The sequence below is a fragment of the Embiotoca jacksoni genome, unplaced genomic scaffold (assembly GCF_022577435.1).
Source record: "Embiotoca jacksoni isolate LCO1_2020_lvr unplaced genomic scaffold, fEmbJac1.0.p SCAF_3, whole genome shotgun sequence".
Classification (NCBI taxonomy): Eukaryota; Metazoa; Chordata; class Actinopteri; family Embiotocidae; genus Embiotoca; species Embiotoca jacksoni.
Genome location: NW_027185381.1, coordinates 13,332,266 through 13,345,786, shown reverse-complemented (window position 1 = coordinate 13,345,786; position 13,521 = coordinate 13,332,266).

The window sequence follows — 13,521 nt, the reverse complement described above, 5'->3', positions numbered from 1 at the left end:
GGGCTAAACGGAGTGAGCTTCTTTCTGTTGCGGCCGGGGGAATTCCTCAGATCACGACATGAGCTTTAGGCCCTGATATGATGTGGTTTGGTCAGCAATGGCAGGAGGGAGTTTTGTGGCCGGGGGGCTGAGGAGAAGGCCTCCGTCACAGCTGAAATTTGTAAACTAATTGACCACCCAAAAACAGCATTCCTGTTCCACTGGCCTTTCTCTCGAGACCGACAAACAAACCCAGAACTCAAGAACACCTCCACCAGACCCACACACTGTGGTGTGATTAATGACATTTTCCCCTTTCCTTTCCCTTTCTTTCATTCTTGCTCACTCTCTCGATCTCCTGAGCGTATCTTAGCATGAAGAGTGGAAACGGCGAAAAGAGCAAGTTTATCAGAAACGTAAAGCCGTCATTCAGCAACACGTTGCATCTCGTTTGTTTAATCTGCACAAAAACCAAAGTGTACAATCTTCAGCATGACCAATACAGTATATCATCTGTTATAAACTTAATGCAAATATATGTAATTTCATCCATGCATATGTTTGATATATCTATAAATGTATGCTGATAAATGACAAGAAATTTAAGTGCACGAGTGCCAAAGTTAGGTTTTGTAACTGTCAGCAGTCCCCGTGGTTGGTCCACCACAGGGTAGTGAGGAGTATTTCAGTGTACATTTTTTCAACACCACTGTTAAAAATAATAAGTCGAGGGAACCGTCACAAAAATGGTTCTTAACTTTTGCGTCTTACTTCTCTTTCAGTCGAGATCATTTTAAGCCTTTTTTTTTTTTTTTTGATGACACCTAAATGATGGTCTTGGCGCGTATCATTTAATTTCCCACTGGGAGGTCCAAGTGTTTGCAGTGAGGCGATGTCAGCAGTCAGCTGTGAGGATGGCAGCCTGCAGTAAAAGGAGGCATAAGGCTGACGGGGCCAGCGGTTGGAGGAATGTGTGAACACGGTGACAAAACCATTTATTTACAAGCACTTCCACGGTGAGGTCTAGCACCCGCAGCCCAAGCGCAACCCCAGGAAGGACGCAGCTGCGTGTGAACGTTGTCGGGACATACCCCCCCACCCCCAACCCGGTCACTTTGATCGGCCGACATGCGAGCCTCCCTGATCTCTAGGAACACCACCCATCTTGTTTGATATTCTGAGTGCACAAACTGAGACATTCCAGACATGCGAACCGCCCGTGACAAACGATCGCCCTTTGGGTTTTCAGTTTTCGCATGCTGTGGGCTTCTTGGCACGGTGAAGTGGAACAGCACCACAGAGTGTGGACAAGTCCTGGTTTAGATTATGTTAGAGAGAACCTCTAGGTTGGGGATATCATTTTATATTGACCTTTTTTTTTTTTTCACACCAGCTTGCTTTCAGAACACTCACAGGTCTGTATGTCATTCAGTGGGCTGTTGACTGCGTTAAATCGGCTTCAATAATACAGATCCTCGGCGGAGCACAAAAAATACCTTGGAAGTCGGTTTCGTTGTAGTTTCAAGCTGTAACTCTTTGAGAAGAGAGAAGTGAAAATAACATTTATTACTGCCAGATTAGTCACTGCATATTAGGGGGTGATGTTGGTTTTGATTGGATTCCAATTCTGCTCCAATTTCTTCAGTGGTTGCTTGAAATATGTCCTTTTTTTAATTCACAACTGGAGTCTCGAGGTGTGCTCCATGTTATAAAAGGCGTTATAGAAGCCCATTGATTTCTCCATTTCATTAAACAGGCCTTGCACTGTGCCATAACTGATGTCATTCTACTGTTTCCTGTCATTTTCCAGGCAGGCAGTGTTCCACATGCCCTTCTCCGAAGTCCGTCCAGTCAAATCCTGACATGATTGATTCTTTTACACTTCATTTGTAGCGTTCATCAAAGTTCCATTGAATCATGAAACTTTGGCTGACTACTGTCCAAAGTAATCTAACCGCAGCAAAAGAAACGCCAGATCCTCCCGGGACTCAGATTTCCCCATTGAACTGATGGCATTTGGTAACACAAAGAGAACAGAAATGCTGCAGCGGAAATGTTCTGCCTCGATGCAATACTGAAGTTTTAAGATTTCCCCGTAAAGTTTGTTGTATCGTTCAAAAGTTCATAAAGTTCTCTGCAACTTTCACATTGGCGTGAGGGCTTTTTGGAAGAACAACGTCGGTCTGTGAACACTGATTTCTAGATTGCTGGATTTGTCTCTCCCCAGTGTTGGATTAGGTTGCTGGATTGCAATTGAAGTCACAAGCAATGGGTTGCGTAAATGTGAACCCCTCTCCCTCCATTCCTTGTCATGCTACACTCTGCTGCAAACGAAAACTACTGCCAGAAAAAGACGGCAGCAGATTTAGCTAGAATGCATCCAGGATCTTAACTACTCCTGTGCGTGTCTGGAATTTTGCACATGTGCATGTCTGCATTTGTGTTGCTCGTGTGTTTCAAGTACTATTAGGGAGCTGATTGTAATCGCAAGTACCATTTATGACCGGCTGTGGTGGGTCCGAGGCTGTCTGAGTAGAATCCAGACACATTCTTCTGAAGGAAAGAGACTGGTTGACTGGCTGATTAGCTCATTAATGCCTTTTTTTTTATTTGCATCAGCTACTGTATTGAAGGCAATAATGGTTACAAATGAAATACACTCTTAGGGAGGCCTTAATAAAGCAGCGTGTTTGCAGGTCTCATCATCTATAGTTGTAGTAATGCGCATGTTACTGGTTGCAACAGGAAAAGATGATTTAATGGTTGGCATTTTACGATATGTTGTATTTAAGGAGGACACCGAGGAGTAGCAGTGTGCTCATCCCCCCCCCCCATAGCTGCACTGTGAGGAAGTCGTGCTCCACAACTGCGGGTTACATTGTGGGGCCATGGAGGAAGTGTTGTGGAGGGGCTGTGAGGGTGTTGCTAGGCAACAGGGTGGGCAACTTGGCGTAATGAGTGTGGGGCTCAGGAGCTGTCTGCTCAGTGTTCCAGGTCCTGACAAGAACAGACAGGCTGGCCTGGGACGGCCTGCGTGGAGCTGCCACCGTGGCCACCTGCTCACAGCAATCATCACCAGCGCTCCAGCCAGCCACCGATACAGCATACAGACCCAATTAAGAGCTCTGCATGTCCCACTCCAGCCAGCCATCACTAACACTCCTGCAAGTCTGACAAGGCTGCCTTTTTTCCCCTTACCAAATCTCTAATTAACAGCATTGGCAGTAGTGAGGCCAGGCAGTACAGAGCTGCTGAAAGGGGCTGGGACTCTACTCGGGTAATCAGCTTAAATACAGGTTTATTTCCTGCCCCCTGTGCCTCGCTACATCCAGCGGAGATCACATTCTTTTATCTGTTTATCTCCAATTTCCTCTGACTTGTAACGTGTCTCCCAGACACACTGTCACCTCCAGTTAAGGCCAGACGGGCTGCTCCTGTGATCAGATGGTTTCAGAGCAGTGATCGGAGTTGGTTTTGGCAGGGCATAGCTCTCAACAACATCTCTTGTCTGTTCCATTGCTTACCACCTCCTTTGCCTGCACTCCCACCTCAACGAAAGCCTGTGATCTTAGCTGCAGAAACACTACTAAACAAGGATCAAAGAGTCCCAAGTGGAAATTTGCCATTGTATCGGATTATATTAAATCCTTTATTGTTTTACACAGAAAGTATTTTACTAAAATTAGACATCACTCACAAAGTTTTGTTCCTGTAAACGGGCAGTGCCAGATTTTAATTTGTGAAAATGAAAAAAAAGAAGGGAGAGAATTAAAGTGTGAAATGACCTCATTATCAGAGCAGGATTAGGAGAGCTGTATGTTCCAGCCGAGAGCAGAGGAGGCAGAGGAATTTCCTTTCAGAGGGGAGGTGTTATTGTTGGAGCCCTGCGCAGAGACGCTGGATGAAATCTCCTTTTCCCCAGTTTGGGACTGACTCTTGATGCAGGACCACCACTCTTTATTGTTGCAATTCATATGTCTTGCCGCAGTTCAGACCAAAATAAAAAAGACTAATTTATACTAAGATGACACGTGTAAGCATATATTTTGTGTATTCTGTGTCTGTTTGCCAAAGAATTTGTTCTGCCTGTAAGGAAAGACAAAGTAGCTGTCATAAAGATCTCCAGTGGTCAGTTCTGACCGCTGCACTTGGATGCTGTGATTGATGAGACATAATGATAAAGTGGGTTTCCTTGGTAAGAAGAATAGACTTGTTGTATTTTCAGGGCATTCTGTTCTTTTCCATTCCCAGAAATGTAATTAATCACTAGATATTCAATATGGAGGACAAATTGTGAACAGCCTTTTAGGTTTATAATGACAAGCTTAAAAGCATTTTAGGTGTTCATTTTCTCAGCGATTATAGGCAACCTTTTCAACAAATATGATATTATTTTACAGGCTTATTTTGTTAGTTTGCAGAAATATATTTCCACACTGCTTTTCCTTCTCTTTCTTGTGGGCTTACTTACTTCAAAGCTTGTTCAAGCATGTGAATTTCTTTTAGTTCATGTTGAAAAACTGTTGTCTTGTTTGGAGGGCTCCCCCAATGCATGCTGGGATACACTTCATTTCCCTTGATGCTCAAAAGTTGAAGCGTTGTAGAAAACGAATGGATGGACAGTTCAGGGTTTAAACAGCAGAGGGCACTGTTTATCAGACAGGGTGAGCCTTTTACAGCAGGTTTGTAAACGATGATGGTCATAGATACAAATAGAAAGCATGTGCCAAAGTTTTATTGATCAAAAGATGTATTTTGCATTATTTACAGAGATTTCAGTATATTTTGTCCCAGACGTTTGACCTTAAATAGAATATGGACAAAAATGTACTGTTAAATGGTATTTTCCTAATAATAATATGCTGATTCTAATAATAGCAACAACAATAATAATCTTTATTTATATGGTACTTTTCTGGCTGCCACTGGCATTATTTAACACTGCTTCTCACTATGTATGCATTTCAACAATCAAGATATATCTGTGTTGAAGGTAGCGTGCCAGACATTCGGTTAATGTTGTTCACCCATGACAGCTCAGGTGTTAGCTGAAAGGTTTCGGGGGATGAAATGAGAGGAAACCCCTTCAGCAGTACCTGGAAACACCTCTACGATGAGACGCCATGCAAACACAGGATTTCCTGTAAATCTGAAACACATTCAGACAGCTTGTGCACTCCTGAGTTCATCTTTCCATCATGTCATTTTGTTCACTGATGGAAGTTAAAATTTCGGAATGTTTGATTTAGGAAATAGACAATGATGTTGTGAGGCGGTCGGATCTACTGAATCACATAATCAGATTGAATGCTGTGGCTGTCCTCGGTAATAGTTGTGAAACTAGGTAGGCTAAAAACGTATTAAGCTCTCCTTTCACTGCCTACCATGCATGGAAACTTGTAGGCTGCAGCACTCACTCAGTTCTCATACAGGCAATAGTTTCAGTGCAGGGGGTTCAACAAATACCCAAATGGGGAGATTTGGGTGTGGGGCTAAAGAGCGGGCAGAGGTTTTAGCACCAAGCCTCACTCTTTACCTGCATGAGGTCATAGACTGAAAAAGGGGAGAGTGTCAGTCACCATCTGCAACCCCGTGCACTCTGTTAGCCCCTCCATGACTGATTGCTCTCAACATGCAGATTTTTTTTTTTAGTTGCGGACAATGAATTTGTACCACCCAATTCCCCAGCCTGGCTGTGAAGAGGGGAGGGGAGAGAGGGGAGGAATGATGAAAGGGGGCTGTCATTTCTCCGGCTGGCCCTGGACTGGCAGGGTCTACTCTGGTGAGCCTGGTCTCCTGGGCCCTCAATATCCCTCTTTCTCTCTGTGGGGCCACGGCTGCTCTGGATGAAATTTCAGCAGGGGTATGAGGGAATGGTTCATGGAGTTTAGCACCTTCTTTAACATAGGCAAAATAAATGACTTCTACTAATGCTCTAATTGGTGGCAGTTTGATGATCAAGTATCAGTGGCCTTCAGGGCTGAAGCACCTCGTTGTTTTGCTTCAGCTCCGTGAAAGAGCCAGTCTGTACCTGTTTTAGTAAGTAAGGAGGGAAAAATGCTCGGTAGTATGTGGTCTGTCGGGTCCTCTGAACTGTCTTTTTTCTGTGAAGTCAAAGTAAAACATTTGACATTTTAAGTTGAGCCTGGCTACTGATCTCTCCACCTCAAAATCCCTCCCCCTGGCTGGGATCTCTGTGGGGATTGTGAATCAAATGAGTGCCTTAAAAATGGTTCAGCCTCTCTCTCGCTCTCACTAGCTCTCAGTTCATCTCTCTCTCTTTGTGGTGACTTGATCAGCCTTCTCTATACTCTGTCCATGTGTTACAGATTTTCAGAACAAAACAACCAGGGGTAGATAAAAGCACCTATAATCTAAAGAAGTGCCTCCTCAGTTTTCTAAAACACAGTTTTTCTCTCAGAATATCATCAGTCAGACCTCCGCTGCCCCAACAGCAAGACTCATACAGACTAGATGTGTTTGCATAGCCTTGCTAATCTATTGTCTGGCCTATATGAAACTACATCAAATACCATTTGTCACTCTTCAAATATCTGAACTGACTGAATGGGTGGTCAGCCAGTTTTTGACTTTTTTGAATGGGTCAGTTTCCTTCACAACATAATCCTTGAATTAGCAGACATGGAATATAATATTTCGGATGATGTTTTCATTAGGGTATGAACACTAACAAAAGGTCCCCTTTACGGAGCGTGCCATGTCGCACCGGCAAGTTTCCATAGTGGCTCAGAACAGAAACACTGGCTCTAGAGAAGGACTGTAATGTTTTTTGCTAGTTTTACGGCCATTGCCGATTCTCCGACTACTGTGGTGAAGTTGCAATCTGTAACTTCTTCACTAGATGCCACTAAATCCTGCGCACTGCTCCTTTAATGTATCCATCATATTTTCCCCTCTTGAAGAAGACATAACATCCATGTCTATTAACCCATGCCAAAGGGCTTGTTATGCTGCACTGTGTAAAAAAATGGGGCAAGTAAACTGAATTAATGATCAGTAAATCATGCAGCTCACAGACAGCTTTGGCCTGTGACCAACACACAGTTGTGGCTAAAAAAAACAGCTATTTACTTATTATCTATTATTTCTTATGGAATATAAGAGAAAGTTGTCTACTTCGTGGTCAGTTACATTTTTTTTTTTTATTATTGTTTTTTTTTTTACAAAATGCAGAGTAAGCAGTTCTCTTTGTCTTCCCACAAACATCACATTTTTTCATTGTTTCAGGGGGTTGCAGGGAAGTTGAGAAGGTTGAAATCTGTCAGAGACAGTGTTCTTACTTGAGAAATAAACATTAACCACATCAGTTATTGCTTAAGCCAAAGAATGCTCTTCGTTTGGTGTTTGCAAGTTAACTTAACAGAGATGAAATCTGCGACGCATGCGAAGTGAAGGAAAGTCGTACAGTAGTGTCAGTTTGTTATTGTACTACATGCCCTGGCTGCAGCATGTCATTTTCCATCAGTTTCCCAGGTTAGCCCTGTGCAAGGCTTTAGGCTGGCCCGCTGTTTACAATACCTCCCCTTCAGCCTGCTGCTCCTCAATGAAATTTCTATTTATAGAGGCCACTGGCGTGCAGAGAGTCATCTGCTTGTTCTGAATGAGGTCTGGTGGTTTTGACAAGGTTAGCTGGATTAAAGCATTGGAGGAGGGGGGGGCTGAAGGACAGGTCACAGGGGCCGCTTAGGGTGAGAAGGCCACCAGGAGAAGACTGGCTGCCTTTATTGTAAGTGATGGTCAATCTCGGTACACTATTTAGTTAAATGCCGGACATGTGATGAAGCTGAGTTAGCCAAACATTTACTCAAAAACCCAAACTCCATTTTTATCCCTCTAATGTGGCATTCATGCCAACCCTTCAACTGCACTAACGCCAAGTATGCTCTCTGTTCTAATGACGGGAAGTCATCATAAAGTAAGAACCAGTCAGCAGTCATTCACATTGATGTAATATTTTGACAACCCTGCCCTGTAGATGGCCTCATGGCCCCACCCATTGACCCAGCCAATCACAGGGCCAGCTTGTGTAAAAGTGAGCCATTTCAAAAATACTTTTGATTGAATACAGGATGTTTTTGACCAATGCGCTAATGAACTGAGTGTGTGTCTGTTGTGAGTTCTTTTAAAGGTCCATTATTGCACCACAGGACCTTTTGGCAAATATTTCTGTTTTGTCGGGAAAATGTTTTCTGCAGAATTGAATGTGGCAAAACAGAAAAAGTGGCAATTTCCTTAATCCTCACCGAGCTTTTTCCCCTTCTCTGCGTTTGTTTTGATTCCTTGGTGTGTAATGGTGTTTCCCACACAGTGGTGCTGCAGCCAACTTGCCCTGCTCCATTGTGCTGCTGGCCTCTCTTTGAACCTGTGCAGCTATAAACATGGCTAAGTGCTCTCCATCAGAAGCAGACATACAGGAGGACAATACTGGGACAGGAATTTGGTGCACACTGTCCACTGACACACACTGGAGCAAACGGAGATGAGAGCCTGAATAAGGCACTTCAATACAACTCGGTTACTACAAATGCTGATCCTTGAGACAAATCTGAGCAGGAATACGCTCTCACTCACACACACACACACACACACACACACACACACACACACACACACACACACACACACACACACACACACACACACACACACACACACACACACACACACACACACCAGGGCTTCAGACTTTTATTTAAGCTGACCAATTTTATTTAAGGCATGAGTGATCATTTTCAAGGTCATACTGATGTAATATATTGGCATTTAGAAATGAGAAATTATCCCTGCAACTTTGTCACGACAACAGGCACATTAATACTAGCTGCTGGAATTGTGAGGCTACTGGTAACAGTCCTTCATATGTGGTTAATGGAGTTTCCCTGGCTGAGATACAATAAATCCAAGAACAAGATTCACTGTGTAACTTGACCAAAATGTGGCGTTGCTTGCACTGGCACAACACAAAGTTTGCAACAGCCTCAACAAATTGCAAAACAGTACACAACAACAGCACTCAGCACAGTGGACAGCAAATACATTTGTCCCTGGGGTAGCAAATGCTTTTTGTTTGTTCTTGACCATTTATGACCTGAGTTTTGCACTATGCTCCACTTTAAACCATATAGGGATGGCCAGTATAACCTAAAATCAGTGTCATGAACGTTGCTTTCACCTTAATAAAGATTAATTTAATAACTACTTTTTTTTAATACATATGTACATGAATGGATCTTCAAAAGCCAGTACTTTGCATTGTGCAATAAACAGAAAATACTTTTTTTGGACCCCATGTAACTTTTTAATGACTTTAAATTGTAATTGTTAGAGCACTTTGCGTTATTGTTTTGGTTCTTCTTAGAGCAAAGTCTTAACTCTAGTTTAGTATCTTTAAGAATAACGTCACCGGTTTTGGTATTCATCTGTTCAAACCTATGAAATAAAAAAATCTAAACAACAGGATTTAGTAACTATGTTTCATATTGTTTGTTACTTAAGGAAATCAAAAATGAAACAGCATAAATAAAGCTTGTGAACTGGACTGCTGTGTCTGAAAAGTACTTAAAAAGTCTTATCATTTTCAAGGATAATGCATTCTTCCTTTTGTGTGATGTCACCAGATAAAAGTGGTGCCACCAAGTCTGGTCCTGGAGCTACCATCTGAGAGACTTGGTGGCACTAGTGCCACCAGCGTACAATTTTAGCTCGAAGGCCTGTGCAAACTCACACACATTATCATTGTCATCATCTGCCTCCCATGTTCCTCCAGCCTCAGGCTTTTCTCTCCTCCAAGCAAAGTTCAACTAAACCTAAACAGAGATCTGATCTTTCTCTCTTTTAATATCGAAACGGAGCCTCCTGCAGATCTCCTTAAAGCTGCTGATTTGGTTTCAAAGATTTGGCCAGCTATCTCCTCAGTATCTCCCAGAAAAACATTGTCAATGTGTGGTCAGGATAAGCCGTGTTGGGATGAAGTGCAAATGAATGCCAGTGTGGTCGTGTTTGGACAATTTAGCAAGGCTGCAGAGGAAAAACCCTCAAAGTCATCTAAACATAGGGACTCCGAAACCTCCCAGTCTCTCACGGTCTTGACTTGAGGTTAGATGATAGACAGCCTCTGGGATACAACTCCAGCGTAGTGGACCGCTCCTAATGGTTTATGCCATACAAATGAGTATTTTTGTTCACTCTTTAAAACTCAGCCTTGTGTTTTATATTACTGTGTACCCTCTTTGTCTCTTACATGTGTATTTTTGTAGTGCCCCTGCTTTCAGGCTGCACCTCTCCAGCCACAGCTCCTCCTGAGCAGGAACCATTCCACCCACACAGCCACGATACCATCCTTGACATAAACACGTCGGCTATAAACACAAAGGGTCTCTCTTACACACATATGTACATATGAACACGTATAGTACAGATGCCTATACAATGACTGGAAGATTATTATCAGGTCTACTTTGTGGAGCGCATCTGTAGGTTCTATGTAAACCACCTTGTCGAGGGTTGAGACCGTCCCAGTCAGAGCAGGGTTTACTCAGATCAGAGACAGTTTCATTCAAGACTTCAATTAAGGTCTCCCCAACCCTTGACTCATTTTCCACTCTCTAATTTTTCTAATGGCTGGGACAGGAGGCTGAGAGCAGCACAGCCAGCTCTGCACTGCTCATTAGCTCCAGAACCGCCGCCCGTGCTGCATTTAACTTAATAATGAGGCCAAATTAACAGCAGCCCTGGCCATGCTCCAGGTGCATTGTGGGTGAGAGTGTGGGTTAGGAGGAATTGAGGGGGAGTACCTGGCGAGCTGAGGGAGTTTAGACAAAGCAAGGCAGTAATGACTGGAAACACATCATATTAGGACTGCCTCCTTTGTAGACCTGAACAATATGGCCAAGAAGCTTTCAGTTGATTTTTTTCTCTACATTAACTCCCAAGACAAAACATGATTCTAATAGTTGCCTTTAGCAAAGCTTTACGCGTTTCCGCAGTAACTAACACTATATGTTAAAGACCAACAAAAAAAGCACAAAGAGCAAGGCTGTTTCCTTTTACATGCTATCATCATTGTAAAGAAAAAAAACACTTGTACCAGCCGTGCACTAATAACAAAGTAGCAGTACTTGTGAAGGTGTAAACTATAATAATTTGTAGGCAATTGCAAGAGAAAAATGACATTAATATTAGAACAAGTTGCATTTTGTTTTTTTGTTGCGTAAAAAAGACTTCAGTATTCTGTCTTGCACAACAATGTTTAAATCATGGATAGGCAGGGTTGTTTTTTTTTTTTTTTTTTTGGGGGGGGGGGGTGTCATAGGGCAACAATTTCAAAACCTTTTAGCATATAGTCATTTAAATGGTCTGCCAGATCACTGGACCTCTGCACCTCCTCTTGACTGTATTCAGGCTGCAGAAAGACATGTCCTCATGTCCCGGTGTGCAGAGGCTGCACAGCTGTGTTCATCCTCCAGCTCAACCCTTTGCCAAAGTGGGGGCTGCCAAGTGCTAAGTGTTAATGAACCCAGGCAGCCTGGGAAAGAGTATAAACACACTGAGGCCTTGGATGACAGTCACTCTCTTTAGTCAAATACGCCCTTGGGCATGATTTCTTTTTTTGTTCTGCAACATGTGTTTTTTGGGGGTTTTGAGCCTTTGTCTGCTGCGTTTAGAGGAAATGCCCACCAGGTCTGGCAAACACAAGCTGCAGGTCGTTTTGTATGATATGTATTTCTTTCTGACCAGTGTTGTGTAAGGGTTACTAATTAGTTACCTTTTATTAGTTACTTATTTCCTATTGAATTACTATATCAAGTGTTGCATGTAATATAATTGGTTACTCAGGAAAGTAACTTGTGTGTTACTAATAAAACTTGCTTCAATTCTCGTATCATACATAGATAATAGGCATGGGTCAGAATTTTGAACTTTTTAATTCGTTATTAAATTTTAGATAAATTGAAAAGTTTAAATGACTATGGTCTTAAAAAACTGGCACCTGCTAATAACGTGTCACTACATTGAAAAAGTAGTGGTGGTGCGCCTAAAAAGCTGTTTGGGGCTCTGAATAATAGTCGAATTGTTCTCACTGAAAATCAGGCTATTTTTGCTGAAAATTCCCATTCCGAATAGATATTATTTTAGTGTTGGCTGCCTAAAAAGAACAACATTACCTCCAGCTCCGTGCTAGTTGATGCAGCATCAGCTCTTCAGAAGCTGCTGCATGTTGTTCACAAAATAGAGTGAAGTGTTTGTTCACCTGCCGAGGGCCTGTCAGCCAATAACCTCAAACATCAGTCGCCAGTGATGTGGTCATGTGACTTCTCCTCCACCACCATACCCCTGATTTGAACCCCGACCTTGTGACAAGGCTAAAGCTAATTCCCTCTGTGGCGCATTCAGGAAACAAGTTCCCATTTTCTCACTTGCACTAACTCAGTGTCGTGACAGGATGCTGTGTATTTATAAAGCCCTGTAATAGGGTCGTTTTATACTGCCGTTGTAGTAATGACTTGGCACACTGTAGACTGTTAATGCAGTGTACAGACCAGAGGTGATGAGAGTGATGCATACAGCAGGATTTGATTTAGTGTGTGCGTTTGTGCTGCTGTAATTTATTCTGACTCACTTCAGTCAACAGAGAGGAAACAACCGCGCATGAATTGAAGCTTGCTTGTATGTGCCTTCACACATACATGCAAAATCACACACTGACTGCCTGCAGAGGTAAACAAAGATTTTCTTTAATGATAAATGACAATTGTATTGGCCTCCTTATGTAACTGTGGTTTTGCCTTTTCTCTGTGCTGTGCTGGATATTTACATTTTCCATGGCCTGGTTGTCAGCTGGCAGGCAGCTTGGCACATTGTAGGTAGTTGTACAATTTTCCCCTCCGGCTAGATGTTGTTTTTTTAACCAAAGCCTTTGATATTTAAATGTACTTTTATTCAAGCTTTCAATGTCTCCCAGCAAAATGACTCAGGAATACGTCGCCACTGAATCAAATGCATTTGCATCCTTGGATCCTTTAACATACAGGTGTTTGTCATTACTAAGAATACATAAAGTCATTTGATGACTTGTAGGAAAACATGACCTGAGTAATATAAAGCACTCATAAGAAGAAAATCATTGTGTTGTTCTGCTTTAGCCTTTGCATCTAGTTTACTTTGAGTGAGTCAAACTACTAACAACTCTGAGTAAAATCTTAATGTTGGGGAGCCATGTTGTCAACATTATGATTTTACTAAGAGTTTTTTTTCCACTATAAATTGAGTATGATTTTAGTACAGTCCTCCTATGTTTGTGTCCTTTGTGTATTTAATTGATGCACAGGAGACTATGCTCTGTAATTTCTTCACATCCATCATCGTCCCAGCGCCCTGTGTGTGTGTATATGCTTAAGTGTATGTGTGTGTTTCTATGCGTCCAGAACAGAGCCCCTGGTGTTTGGACAAAGCAAACACACTATCATTACTGGCATGATTATGGGGCATCAGAAGTTTAAGCAAATATTCAAGAGGCTTTGT